Below are 13,184 nucleotides of genomic sequence, written 5' to 3'. Positions count from 1 at the left end.
CAACTTTGGGTGTGCACCCTAATATGCAAACATATATCTCCCAAACAGTTTTCTGATCTCTCTGGTATTGCACTTTAAAGGCATAAAACTTGTAGCTGGGGCCTCTAAGACGGATAATCAGTGTTCCTGATGCCACTGTTGATCTAACGTGCTGATTCGATTCAGTGTGGAAGAGGCAATTTGCTGGTTTGGAACCATGGGTCACAGGTAGAGAACTGAGTGTAGAAACTAATCAGAAAACCAACCACCTGGCTTTTGATCTCTTTGCAAAAGGTGACCCTGCCCTTGAAGCTCACTCAACTGTCATATGACCAGGAGAGAGCAGGGCTGTGACTCTGGGAAAAGGAAACTTGAAATAGATGAGGGTGTGCACCTTCTGGCCTGACAGTGTAAGGCAGTGGTTTGTAAGACACCCCCTCCCCCAAAGGTAGATGACAATAAATGAGGCACAGAGGCAGCAAGAGGGTGGAGGGGATGGAGATGAAAGCATAATGTTAATTGAAATATGCATATAGGCTTCCTATTTAACTTGTCCTCCACTTTCTTCCTGTCTCTGGTTATTCATACTGCTCATGGCACTAGTTGCAGTGAGCCTTTACACCAGGTGAGTGGATAGGTCCCTGACCCAAGGGGGTCTAGAAAGACACACAAGGGAGGTGACAGAGGATGGGTAAGGGTGACAGGGTAAACGGTGGAAGAATATGCAGTTATTTCAGGAACAAGGCACTAGGTTTAGTTGCATTAGAGTAGGGGGACTAGGGGTTGTGCCAGGGATAACCAAGGACATTTTCACAGAAAGGGTGGCTGTGGAGCAACCCCTATTGTCTCCCTTATGTTATCTAGATTTTAAGCTCCTTTTATCTCATTCCCTATCCTCTCATTCTTTGACAGTGTTGTACACCGGGGGGGGGGGGGGAGAAAGAGAGAGAGAGTGGGGTGGTGCATATTACTTAAGTGGAGAGACATATTGGAGCCTACAAGGCAGACAGGGAAGGGAATGGTGGCTCAGTGGCTGAGCATAGATGGCTACTGACTGAAGATGCTCCACAGATTTTGAGACTAATAGAGGCTGCTCTTTGAAATCAGCAGGAAAGACAGGCCAAGCTATTGACCCCCCCCCCCCCGCCCTGCCTGTTTGTGTCAGCATGTGGAGAGAGAATCAAGTAGCTCAGAACTTGGGAAACGGCCTCACTGGCTCTGAATCTAATAGAGCTCTTCTTCAGGCACATTTCAGCCTAATAATCCAATGTGTTCTTCACAGAGGCTGTGACATGTGGGGTGGAAGCTTCTGTGAAGAGCCCATCTCTCATACTTTGTTAGTAAGCTTATTTGTGTGAATTTCTATTAGCTCATCTGTTGAGTTGACTTACGATTCCTGTGGGCAATACCAGATTTGCTCAAAAGATGTCGCCATTTTTTCAAAGATGTGGTAGAAATGAATCCAGATAATGAGCAGTGTTGGTCTGTTGCAGTGAAAACAAAGAAGTCCAGAGTTTTGTGGCACCACAGGCAGGCATGTTGACCAGAGTTTACTTTATCAAATGCGTGAGGTATTTACCTTCATGCAGTGGCAAATCTATCACAAGTACAGAGAGACGGGGAGGGGGAGGATATTTTTACCAAGTGGGACCAAAAGGCCAAGCTACACAAAGACATCATTATGCAGGACACAAATAAAAATAAGAACCAGTCAAGAGTGAAAGCTCCAATCGGAGAGGACGTGACCCACTCCCAAATGGTGATGTATTCACAAGAACAGGATGATTAGAAACACCAAACGAGGGACAATTACAGTACATTCTTAGCCTTCCCTACCATTTACTGAGCCCAAGTTTGATGGTATTACATTTCCAAATAAATTCCAGCTCAGCCACTTCATGTATTGAACTGAGTTGGTTAAACAGTGGGCCTTATTTAAAAGTCGTTTGTCTACAGGTAATTATTTTGGGGTGGTAAAGCAGGTGGTCAAAAACCACTGAACAGGAACCTGGTACACACAACTCCCATTCATATGCTAGGAATATATCTGTTCATAGAAAGTCTTTCCTGTGCCCAAATATTTAGTGGACTCAAGCTGGTGGTAAGATAAGGTAGGGCACAACAATACCTTCAATTCCTGGTGCAAACCTCTTCTCATACACAACAGTGTAGACAAAACTAGATCTGTATTTTTTTCATTGTTCAGTGTTGATATTAATGTTTATTTTTATTTCAGCAATATTTCTTAAAACGGGGACAATTTACCATTGCCTTTGATTTTTGTTGCTAAGATATGGTCAATGGTTTTACTTACCTTGGTTATCTATCATCTCTCTTCTATCACATTTTTATACCAGCCTTTCTCCAAGGTTCTCAAGATGGTGTATATAGTTCTTCCCCTCCTTTTATCCTCACAACTCTGAGGTAGGTGAAGCTGAGAGAGTGACTGGTCCAAGGTCACCCAGGAAGTTTCATGGCTGAGCAGGGATTTTAACCTGAATCTTCCAAGTCTAAGTTCTAGACCTAAGTCTAGGTCTATTGGAACACACATTTTTTTTTCTGCTGTTACTGAAACAGAGAACAAGTTCATGTGTATTATTTGAGTGCTTAACAGTTGATGATTTGTTGCTGAATGTATGAATGGATCTATTGAAAAGCGTGTTTAAAATGTGAAGTGATGTGAAATTTCCATCCATGGTGACTGATCTGTAATTCCTCGTTTGCGCATGTAAATCACCACTTGTTGGCGCTGTGGTGAATGGGATGAAAATATGTGTGAACCAACCCTAAGTGAATGAAACATACAACTTCATAGTTGTGTGCTTCCTGTCAGTTCAGTGTTGTTCACCATAAAATACATCAGCTGGATTCAGCAATCCTCTTCTTCATGTGGCAGGGATATCCCATGGAATCATCCTTGTACACATGTCATTGTCTATGGGATCTTATTGCATGCAGAAAATATGATACAGAAGTCTGTATACATGTATGCAAAGATAATAAATACCATGCAAACTAGAAAAGCAGCAATATAGATCTATTTCCATGTTCCATGGTTGTCACGTGTGCAGAAACAGGAATAATTGGACTGCAGCCTATCCTCCAAAACAAGTCACTTGCATATTTGCGACAACAGAAATGAACCTGGTCACTGAAATGGTCTGTGCTGTGTATTTAGATTGAGCTTACTAATGTAGAAATGTGGTATTAACTTCAGTTTTGAACATGTGGTCTACTTGCAGCAGCTTTCCAAGGTCTCACACAGAGGTTTCAGTCCTGCTGTCTGAAATCCTTTAAGTGGTGATGTTGCATACTGAATCTGGGACTTTCCTACACAGAAGGTAAGTAATCCATTGAGCTATGGCTCGATTCCTAATAGAGTTATGGCTCTATTGGAGCAGAGCCAGGAAACATTATTTGAAATAACAATGAATTGTCCATGAATTGTAAGCACCAGTAAGGTGCTTACAATTTTCCCTCATGCTCTAAAAAACATGGGAAATAGGAAATTTAAGGTGATCGTCCTTATTTCTTTGCCAGGTAAAGAGTAAATGCGTTGTACATTCTTGTACATTATGCTCACTTTACAAGTTAAGTCCACACTGTGCCTTGGTCTTTCACCTCACTGTTAGGCTATGAATGAATGTGCCCAAGCAGAAATTCAATAGATGAAGCTTCCCTAATCGCTTACTAGAGATATACCTGATGAATGTTTGCCTGATGTATCACTACACAGCCCAATGCTTCCCCAAAATGCTACTAGCTCTATTTGCACATTTCCTGATTTTTGATAGAAAGCTCTCAAAGGGGGGGGGGAACCTGCTTGAAACCCTGGGCATCCATTTTAAGTGAGAACAGGCAATATTAGGCTAGATGGACCAATGATGACTCAATATAAGAATGAAATATATTCTTTAAGGAATTTTTGATAAAACTGCATCCTGTATTACAATGAATAATTTAAGTATCTCCATGTTCAACCAGAAGATATATTACCTACATTAAATGACAGAGGATTGTGCTATATTTTAAATTTATTTTACAAATATATACTCCACCCTTCTTACAAGGAGGTGCCTTACAATAAAAGCACATACAAAATCAATAGCAATAAAACTAGCACAACAAAAGCAGCAAAGAAAATGGAGAGAAGACTCAATTCTGATAGTCAAGACAGTGATAAAAGATTTACAGAGGTCCACCAAAATAACCAGGCCTTCAGTTGACATTGAAGAATCTACAGGGAGGACTCTAGCTGGGTCTTCAGGGTGAAGGAGTTGTGAGAAGATCTTTTTATGTGCTGGCCTTTCTTGGACTACTGATGGTAACATAACCCACAAGAAAGAGCTTACAGGACAGACAGATTCACATAGGAGAAGGTGATCCTTCAGACACCCTGGCCTCAAACTGATAAGGGCTTTAAAAACCAGTTTCTTTAAATGCACCTGGAGACAAACTGGTGAGATACTTCTATATTATTCAGTTTATTTTATTTTATTTTACCAGGAACTTGTAGCTTGTATGATGAGACGTTCCACCCCAGTTGCAGGGGCCTCAGTTTCAGAGTAAATAGAACTGGCACCATCTAAGCCAAAAGAAAGGTGGTGCAGCACCCCCACCCCAACCTGGCTGGGAAAGGTTGAATTACACTGTTTAGCCAGCACCTCAATGACCATGGCACTGAATATTTATGGGAGGGGTTTTCAGAAGGTTTTGGTATTCCTTGTGAATCTTCTCAAGTACAGATTCAAATGAAAACTCTGGAGCTGGTCAAAGGATGGCAGCCATGTTGTAAAGAAAGAGGAGGTGGCTGGTAGGGTGGTGAGTTTTTATGAACAGCTTCCCTTATCCCATTTGCAGATATCACTGTTGCAAGAAGCTGCCTAAAAAATTGCCTAGTGAATAACAGCAGTTCATCACCTGTCCCTCTTAAGACCTTCATCTTTAAATGATGTGTCCCATCCATGCTATGTTCTGTCAGGTACACATTGTTGGATGCAGCAGTTTAGCTAGTTCTCCAGTGCAGTTAGGGCACCCTGATTGCAAAGTGTGACAGCAGAGCATCTGAGGGGGAATGTTATATTAGTTGGGTTTTGCTGTTGAAAGGTTCTATTGTTTTGACTGGGCCCTACCCATGGGCTGTTTGGCATCATGTGCACCTTTTGAGAAGTGTCGTCCCACACTGGAATGGGCTGTGAGGGTGTGGGCAGATGTCAACAACACAATATACTATTCAGTTTTTGTTTGTTAGCACAGGTGATTGCAGACAGTGCCGACACCTGTTAGATGGGGTTGTTTTTTGGCTCTCACCATGGAGGCTGGGGTCCCCTTGCCTCAAGGCGACAGAACAGCATAGCCCACACCCTATTTTGTTTGCAGGTAGGACATTTGTGGAGTTAGTACCCAGAGCATTGTGAGGAACCAGAGGTGATGCTAAAAGAATTATGATACCTTGGCACAGAGATCTTCTTAGGACTATAGATACTTCTCTAGCCTTGGATACCAGGACTAGTTAAGACCATGAGACAGAATTTTACATATCAGATAGGGATTGGGGATATCTAGCTCATCCCTCCTGAGCAGTTAATGATCCATCTGCATAAGCAAAGGGAGAGGAATGAGCACATTCTCTTGCTTCTGAGGGAAAACAGGAGGCTTGGTAGACGCTACCTCTGATTTTAGGGTCACTGGATGCTAAAAGGATAGGTAAGAAATATCCTTAATATAATTCCCAGAATGTTTGAGCAATATATTCAGAAATAAAAATGAATAGTAAAAATAGATTAAATACTAAATAACCATTGTGTCGTATGAAAACAAGAGTAAATGGTCCTGATCTACATATATTTTCATGCAGGTTATGAGACTTTTTGTGCCAAACTGATGACCCCTGTTTCGCTTACAACCATGCTCATCAGCTGGTAGGGAAAAGTTGGGGTTGGCTGAGACCAGTCTTCCCAACCTCCCAGAGAGGTACATGATGCTAAGAAAGTTGACATCGCTAATTGCCTGGCTGGATTTAGGACTGTATGTCTTATTAATTCTAAAGAAAGAGTAAAGTTCTGCCATTAACATCTGTAGGACCCAAAAGTTAAGTTTGGCTGGATCATGCTCCACAATACTGTGGGAATAGATGCACATAGACATGAGACTGGGGCCTTGGCAGAGCTGTTGGGAATTGGCACAGGATTGCAACAGCTGTTCTGTAGGGCTCTGGCCTGCTTTTGCTGAGACCACTTACGGAAAAGACATACTTGTTAGGAAGCTCTTGCTTATCTTTCCAAGTTCATTCCTTGGAGTTGTGTTTGCAGCAAATGTTGGGTTCCTTATGCCAGGGGCTAATCCTTTCCCACCAAGCTCAGAATGTCTCCGAGACAGATCCTAGACACAGCTCCATTGTTGAGCTATTAGCTGGATAACAGCTGCCAGTGGAACACTCTCTACAGCTTGGGCAGCAGACAGCAGGCCAAAAACGTCAATCCAGAATGAAATTTGCTCCGGAAAACCTTGCTTAGGAGCCTTGAGCAGGGTGGCATCTCTATGCTTAGTTGCCTCCCTTCAGAACTTTGCATGCAATATAGCTCCTCTTACAACACACAAAAGTGTCTTCTTCCCCAACAAGCTGCTGACACTCTCAGTTCTTTTAAAACTTTGCTACTGTAGTGATACATCAAACTGAACGGCTGAGCTGCAGCATTCCCCCTCCCCATGCACATCCGTACACCCACACAGTCACACCAACAGAGACAGAAAGCATTTTGCATTACTTATTTCCTACCCTTTAGTCACTTATGTCTTGTTGCTGTCAGCTTTTTTAGAGCAGAATTAAAGTTGTGTGACCTGGGTGGCTTGTGCCAAGTGCCATCAACTGCAAGCTATCTTAAATCAGGCATGCCATCCATAGGATGATTTAAACAATGTATACTATGTCTATATTTCAAAATATGCTAAGGTACAATCCTATACGCGCTTCCCAGTGAGTAAATCCTTCTAAACTCAATTGGACTTTCTTCTGAATAGACATTTCTAGGATTGTACTGGTAGAAATCTTCATTAAAGTTGGAGAGGATGGAAAATCTGACTGAAAAACCTTGTGCTCACTTACTTGGGAGTTCCACTGAGCTCAATGGGACTTACTGCCAAATAAGCATGCATAAAATTGGGCTGCAAGAGAAATAATTTATTGACAGCTGTCCTTGAAACATTTACTCAGGAACAGCCTCATAAAAGCCAGCATCACCACTTCAATAAAACCTAAGAATTGCCTTCGTGGCAAGCCTCCACGTAGTTCAGCACTCAGTCTTCACTGGTAGCTGAACTCACAAGCAGGCTGTGATGGAAAGAACCACCTCTTGTGCAGCCTCTGCATCTGGCAATCAAATGTATACTGCTTTTGAACATGGCAGTTCCAGTTTGGTTGTCACAGCTATGAACTCCTGATACAGCTGTCCACCATGAATTTGCCTAGACAGTACACATCGACAGGCCCAGCACCCGCAGATTTCACGATCTTAAAAACATTAAAAGGAAAAATCAGTACTAGCCTTCCCTACCTTCACACCACAAAACAGTGCCATTTGAAGGGCTGCAGGGCAGTCTTCCGCAATCCTGTCAACCACTTCCAGGTCATGTAATACATTCTGGGGCAAGGCAGGGCCAAGGGAGGGGGATCAGGTGACCCAGAAGTGGCTTACAGAAGCACAGAAGGCGGCTCTGCAGTCCTGCATGCAGCACACAGGTAGGGAAAGCTATTTTCTTACAGTTTTTAACTTTTTAAAAACATTTTTAGAAGGTACTCCAGTATCTGCTGATACCAGTAGAAGTGCTTGTTTCCAGTGTGTAAAATAAAATTACAGCCCAAGGATTGCCAAACACAACTGGCTTACTTCTGAGTAAAATGAATAACACCATTTTCAAACACCTCTAGATATTGGTATCTACTGGGGCGAGGACGCAGCAGAACCAAACCCCTGCGGATACTGAGGGACCGCTGTACTTTTGAAAAGCCACCTACTGTAAGTGTTCTTGAGTAAGCACTCAAGAATTGTAGTAGAAGTTGAAACCACTAGTTGTCTCCTGTGTGCTGCCAGGAAGTCTATGCTCCTCATTCTTCCTAGACTCAGTTTAGATATTGACATCATGCCCACTCCCTGCCAGACTCAGCTTGTACCTGCCTCTTCCAGTCTTGTATACCTTTCCTCAGAGATCTGCTTGGCAAACTGCTGACTGGCTTGTGCCTCTTTATAGTTACACGCTAAAGAGGAGGGGAAACCAGGATGGGCGGGGGTGGGGGGGGAAGGAGAGTTGGCTGGGCTTCAATTATGTGGTTCAAAGACAAATATTTCTGTTGGGCAAGGGAAAATTCTTCTGTGCTTGAAGAAAGCTGACAGGGAAAACAGTAAAAAACAATGCCTTAGCAGCTCCAGGCCGTTCATGGAGAAGCTCTGATCCTCAGAGCCCTTGTCGTCACTGCAGCAGACCTGAGTTTTTAAAGTTCTGCTGTTGAGTTTAGAAAGGTTCCTAATGAAACAAAATAGGAAAGGTCTACTGCAATATTTTCCTCTCATGGCACACTGACAAGCTGCTAAAATTGTAAAGGTGCACCATCATTTTTTATTTTTTTTTACAATTGACAAGGCATATTGCACAGCTGATGGGGGGGCTCACATCCCCCAACAACCCTATTAATAAATGAACCTCCTCCAAATTCCCGTGGCGCACCAATGTGCCACGGCACAGTGGCTGAAAATGGCTGTTCTACAGTGACTGTGATGGGCATGCAGGTGCATTGAGCTGCCACTGAATAATCCTGTAAAATGATGCTGAGGGAGATGGTGATCTCCCCCCCCCCCTTTGCCTGATCATGAGAGACAGGTTCAGCACAGCATGAGTTCTGCGGTACTCACTGAGTAATCACATCAAGGAAGTAGGTTAGTGGAAGTTGTCATCAGCTGCAGACATAATTTAAGAATGGCAGGTATTCAGCAGCAGATGCTGCAGGGAAGCGAACGAGAGCAGCAGCAACCAACATGGTCTAGCAGACTGTAGAAGAATCCTTGGTCAACAGCAGCTTGAAGAGTTTCCACAAGCCAGGCTTGAACTTCCTGTGAGGTGAGGCTCCGAACGGGAAGGTCAGCTCTGGCCTGTAGGGGGAGCAGTTAAGCAAAGAAAATAACACTCAGACCATACTGCCTTGCCCTTGAATTACAGCAAATGCTTCTGCAGGAGTCAGGTTACAAAATATAAAATTTGCTCCACCCACAGAAGCTAAAAATTGCTTGTTTATTTCCAACTGTTTGTGGCAGGATTGATCCCCCCACGAAACAGCACATCAGACGGAGCCTTAAAAACAAAGCAAGTTTCTCTTAAGTGTAACTGGCCTGGTGAAAGGAGGGGCCAGGCACTGACGGTAAACGGGTTCTGTAAGAGAGGCATAAATAGGCAAGGCCTTTTACAGAACCATCTCTTCTCTGGGCCTGGCAGGGTTTAAAATAGATGGGATGGGCTTAATGACTGCTTGTAAGCCTGCCAAGTGAGGCTGGGCAGGGGAGCAAAAGCTTTGGAGAAGCAACAGGGACAGAGAGCACAGCTTGGCTTCCAGGCCCTGCCTTGTCCTTTCGCTCCAGGCGCTAGCAAAGCAGAGCGGAGGATTCTTATCAGTGGTGCCATGTGCTCTCTCACACACAATACTACTAAATAGCACAGCCTCCAAAGGGAGAAAGTGGGGAGCTGCTCTGACAGCCGGGGGTATGGCTGGCAGTCAAACGCATGCAGACCTGCCACTCAGCCTCTGTGAAGGAGATGCTAGAAAGCTTTTAAGCATCCATTTTCTCATTCTCTCCACATTCCGCCTCTGAATGCAGCTTGATTAACGCACGGCTGAACAACCCCATTCGTAGCCTTAGGGTGCTGCAGGAGCCACGCACCAAGAATAGTAGCAGAAAAAGTCAGGCTTGCTATTGCTGAATGTAGGAGGCAGCAGCTGTGCTCAGTTACACTGCCAATTACCCACCTTTACAGAGGTCACGTCTGCCTCAAAGAGAGAGCAAAAACCACAGGCTTCATTCTAGACTTTCCTTGGTCAGCTGCCCAACAGAATAATGTGAACCGGTCTTGTGCAGACGCCACTCTGCCAAATGGGGACTGAAACTAGCACCCCTAACCCCCCCCACCTAATGCAGCCATGCCAACAGAGTGCACACTGCATCCTATGGCGGGAGGGCAGTCTCCTCATGGTAAGGAAACTTGCATTCCCTCGAACACATCCGCTCTGGGGCAAGCTTCTGCTGACTGGTGTAGAACCAAGGAGAGAAAGGGGGAGGGACAAAGAGAGGGAACAGGGTTAGGATGGCAGTGCTGCTGAGATCTGCTCTTTACTTCCCTCCCCCATTCTTCCTCCTACCTGCCCCCTCCCCATTCCTCCCCCTCTTCTCATCTCTCACCACCCCCCCAATCACCAACCTATCAGTGCTGCCAGTGGGAGGCCTCTCCACTGCCCTACAGTGGCAGCCCCAATTCGCACAGCGCGTCACATTTGCTGTCAGACTGGAACATCCACCACTGGAGTGTATATACCACTGGCAGGAAACTTACAGCCCAATCCTGAGCTGCCCGGTGCGCAGGGCTACCATGTCGCTGAAAATGGCTTCCTCAGCATCTTACACAATGCCAGGTAGCCGATGGCAGCTCCTCAGAAGGGAAGCAGCCCCACAATGGGGCTACTCACTTCTGCAGCAGCTCTTTAGTTGGCACAGAATCAAGGAGTCCCATGTCAGGCCACATGGCCCAACACAGGGCTTTGGATTCGGTGGAGCTTTGCTTTGCTGGTCCTGCCCCATCCCGCCCTGCTCCCTCCCCCGCCATGCCTCCCCCCGCCCCAGAACACCTCCTCCTTGACTCCCCCCATGCCCCCACTCTGCCACTCAGCGGTCTGGGCGACAGACCACAGGTCCAGCACATGAGCTGGCCCAGTGCAGGCTCATGCTGGGCCCACAGTAAGACTTGCAAATCTGCTTTATGGCACCTTTGTGATAGTGTGCACTGGCAGTGAGGCGAGGCTCAGGATCGGGCCTTTAGGATTTGGGCCTAAATCACAGAAAAGATAAAGCAACCCAGGAGTCTTGGGGGCAGTTTGCATGTGCATTCACACAGATAAAAAAAAAGATTTTAAACAGTAAGGCCAACCGGTCATCAAAGGCAAGAAGTACAGTGATACTTCTGTGTAAAACTTGTATATACAACATGATCATTCACAGCAATAATAGGTGACAACACAATCTTCTTAGGTTTGCTATGCTAATTTAGCACCTCTAGTGCAAAAGGAAACTATTAACTGAGACCTAAACAAACGGAATCAATTCAGATGATATATTCTAGTTTAGTAGTTTCTCATTGGAGATTCCTATTTAAATTCATTTGTTGAAGAACAGTGATTTTCCAGTCCATGGTGGAGTGCTCTGGATGACTGAAATGTTCAATTATAGAATTTTAACTCTGTGCCTCTTGCATCTGGAGACAAATGGCCATGACTATTAAGAGAGAGAGAACATAAGTGAGCATGCACCAATTGAGAACAACACTTCATGCGATGAAATGGCCTTTAGTTATACCAAAATAATCTATACCACAATAAATCTGTTTGATGCCACAAGACTCTTGACAGACTAATACGACCAGCTCTCTGGAAGTTATTCCCATACTGAAGTTATTCTAGATCTAGCTGATCTCAATCCAGAATGCTTAAAGTATATGCAGATTTTTCTGCAATAAGAGAGACAGAGCTTATTGTACCCAGTTTTGCTGGGAAACAGTTCAGAAATTAAATAAAGTCTGGAACGTCTTACATGGTGCTGCCACAAGCTTAATAACTATTTTAGTAAAGGGAGTGCAGTGGTGTAAATGATAAAGTATTGGATGTGGTAGACAAATCCCTCCCCCATATCCATGATGTGTATTTGGTCACCTTGGCCTAAACATCATCTTGTGTTTCACAGCCCGTGAGGATAAATCACCCATGTATGCTTTCTTGATCATCCCCAGAGGAAGAGTGAAATGCAATAGACCACATGTACCACATTCCAACATTCTGCCATATTTTTCATGTGACCAAGGGCGCAATCCTAAAGGATGCAAGCCGTAAAGCACGTTTGCGGCTCCCCAGGAGCAAGCCGTGCCAGCGCACAGATGTGTGCTGGAGCATGGAGGCTGCATACAGCTTCTGCACCGGCTTGCCCCAGGTAGTTTGCATCAGCTGAGCTCAGCCAATGCAGGGGTCCTGGGAGAGCAGGAAGGAAGCGGGAGGGAGACATTCTGGGGCGGGGGGAGGGTAGTTCTTGGGCAGGCAGGCAGGGGAATGGGAGGTGGGACTGGGACCTGGCTGTTATACCAGATACCAACCCCGTTCCCCCCGAGCAGCGCAGCGTGGCTTCAAATTGTTCCGCTCTTCTTGAACTTATGCCACCTCTGGAGGTGGTGCAAGTCTGAGGAGACCCATTGGTGCTGCAGTGGCTTACCCAGGGGTAAGGGGAAGAGTTTCCCCTCGCCTCTGGCTGAGCCACTTTAGGCTCTTATCTTGCACTGGATACAGCACAGGCTTCCTGGCCTGCCTGTTCCAGCACAAGATAAGATTGTGCTGCAAGAAACACCATCTCAGGCACCATTTTTAGGACAGGTTTCCTGCAGGGAGCTGCAATGTATCTGTGGCCAGCCAGAATCATTGCAATAAGTCCTCCTTGCCTGCACATACCACCCACCATAAAGACAGGCATTCTGTTGTTTAAGAAGTCATGGCACAAATGAATGAATGTCCAAAATACAAATTTTAGGAGAGATGGAAACACAATACATACAAAATCTAGAAGCCATGCCAGCAATATATAAGCCACTAGAAATCGCAAAAGACATATGGAACTCTGAGCCATTCCTTGCATTAACAGAGCCCAGGATTAAACACCATACAGTCACATATCCAGGGCTTTGCAAGGAACTGCACAGCTGGCTTTAGCACTACACTCATTTTATTCCAGCAGCCAGGGAATCCAATATATGGAAGTGACCAAAATAGTGCTTAAAAGCAAGCAACACACTGCAGCAGGTGAACTTTACTCACTAATGAGTGCAAGTCCGTGCTCACAACACACAACCTGTACAACCCAATTTTTAATTGTGCCTCCAATTTGAAATTTGAGCTTCAAACAGAGTTCTGG

This window comes from Tiliqua scincoides, chromosome 2, assembly GCF_035046505.1.
Source record: "Tiliqua scincoides isolate rTilSci1 chromosome 2, rTilSci1.hap2, whole genome shotgun sequence".
In the NCBI taxonomy this organism is placed as follows: domain Eukaryota; kingdom Metazoa; phylum Chordata; class Lepidosauria; order Squamata; family Scincidae; genus Tiliqua; species Tiliqua scincoides.
The sequence above is the reverse complement of the archived record's forward strand: the minus strand, read 5'-3'. Positions refer to the sequence as shown.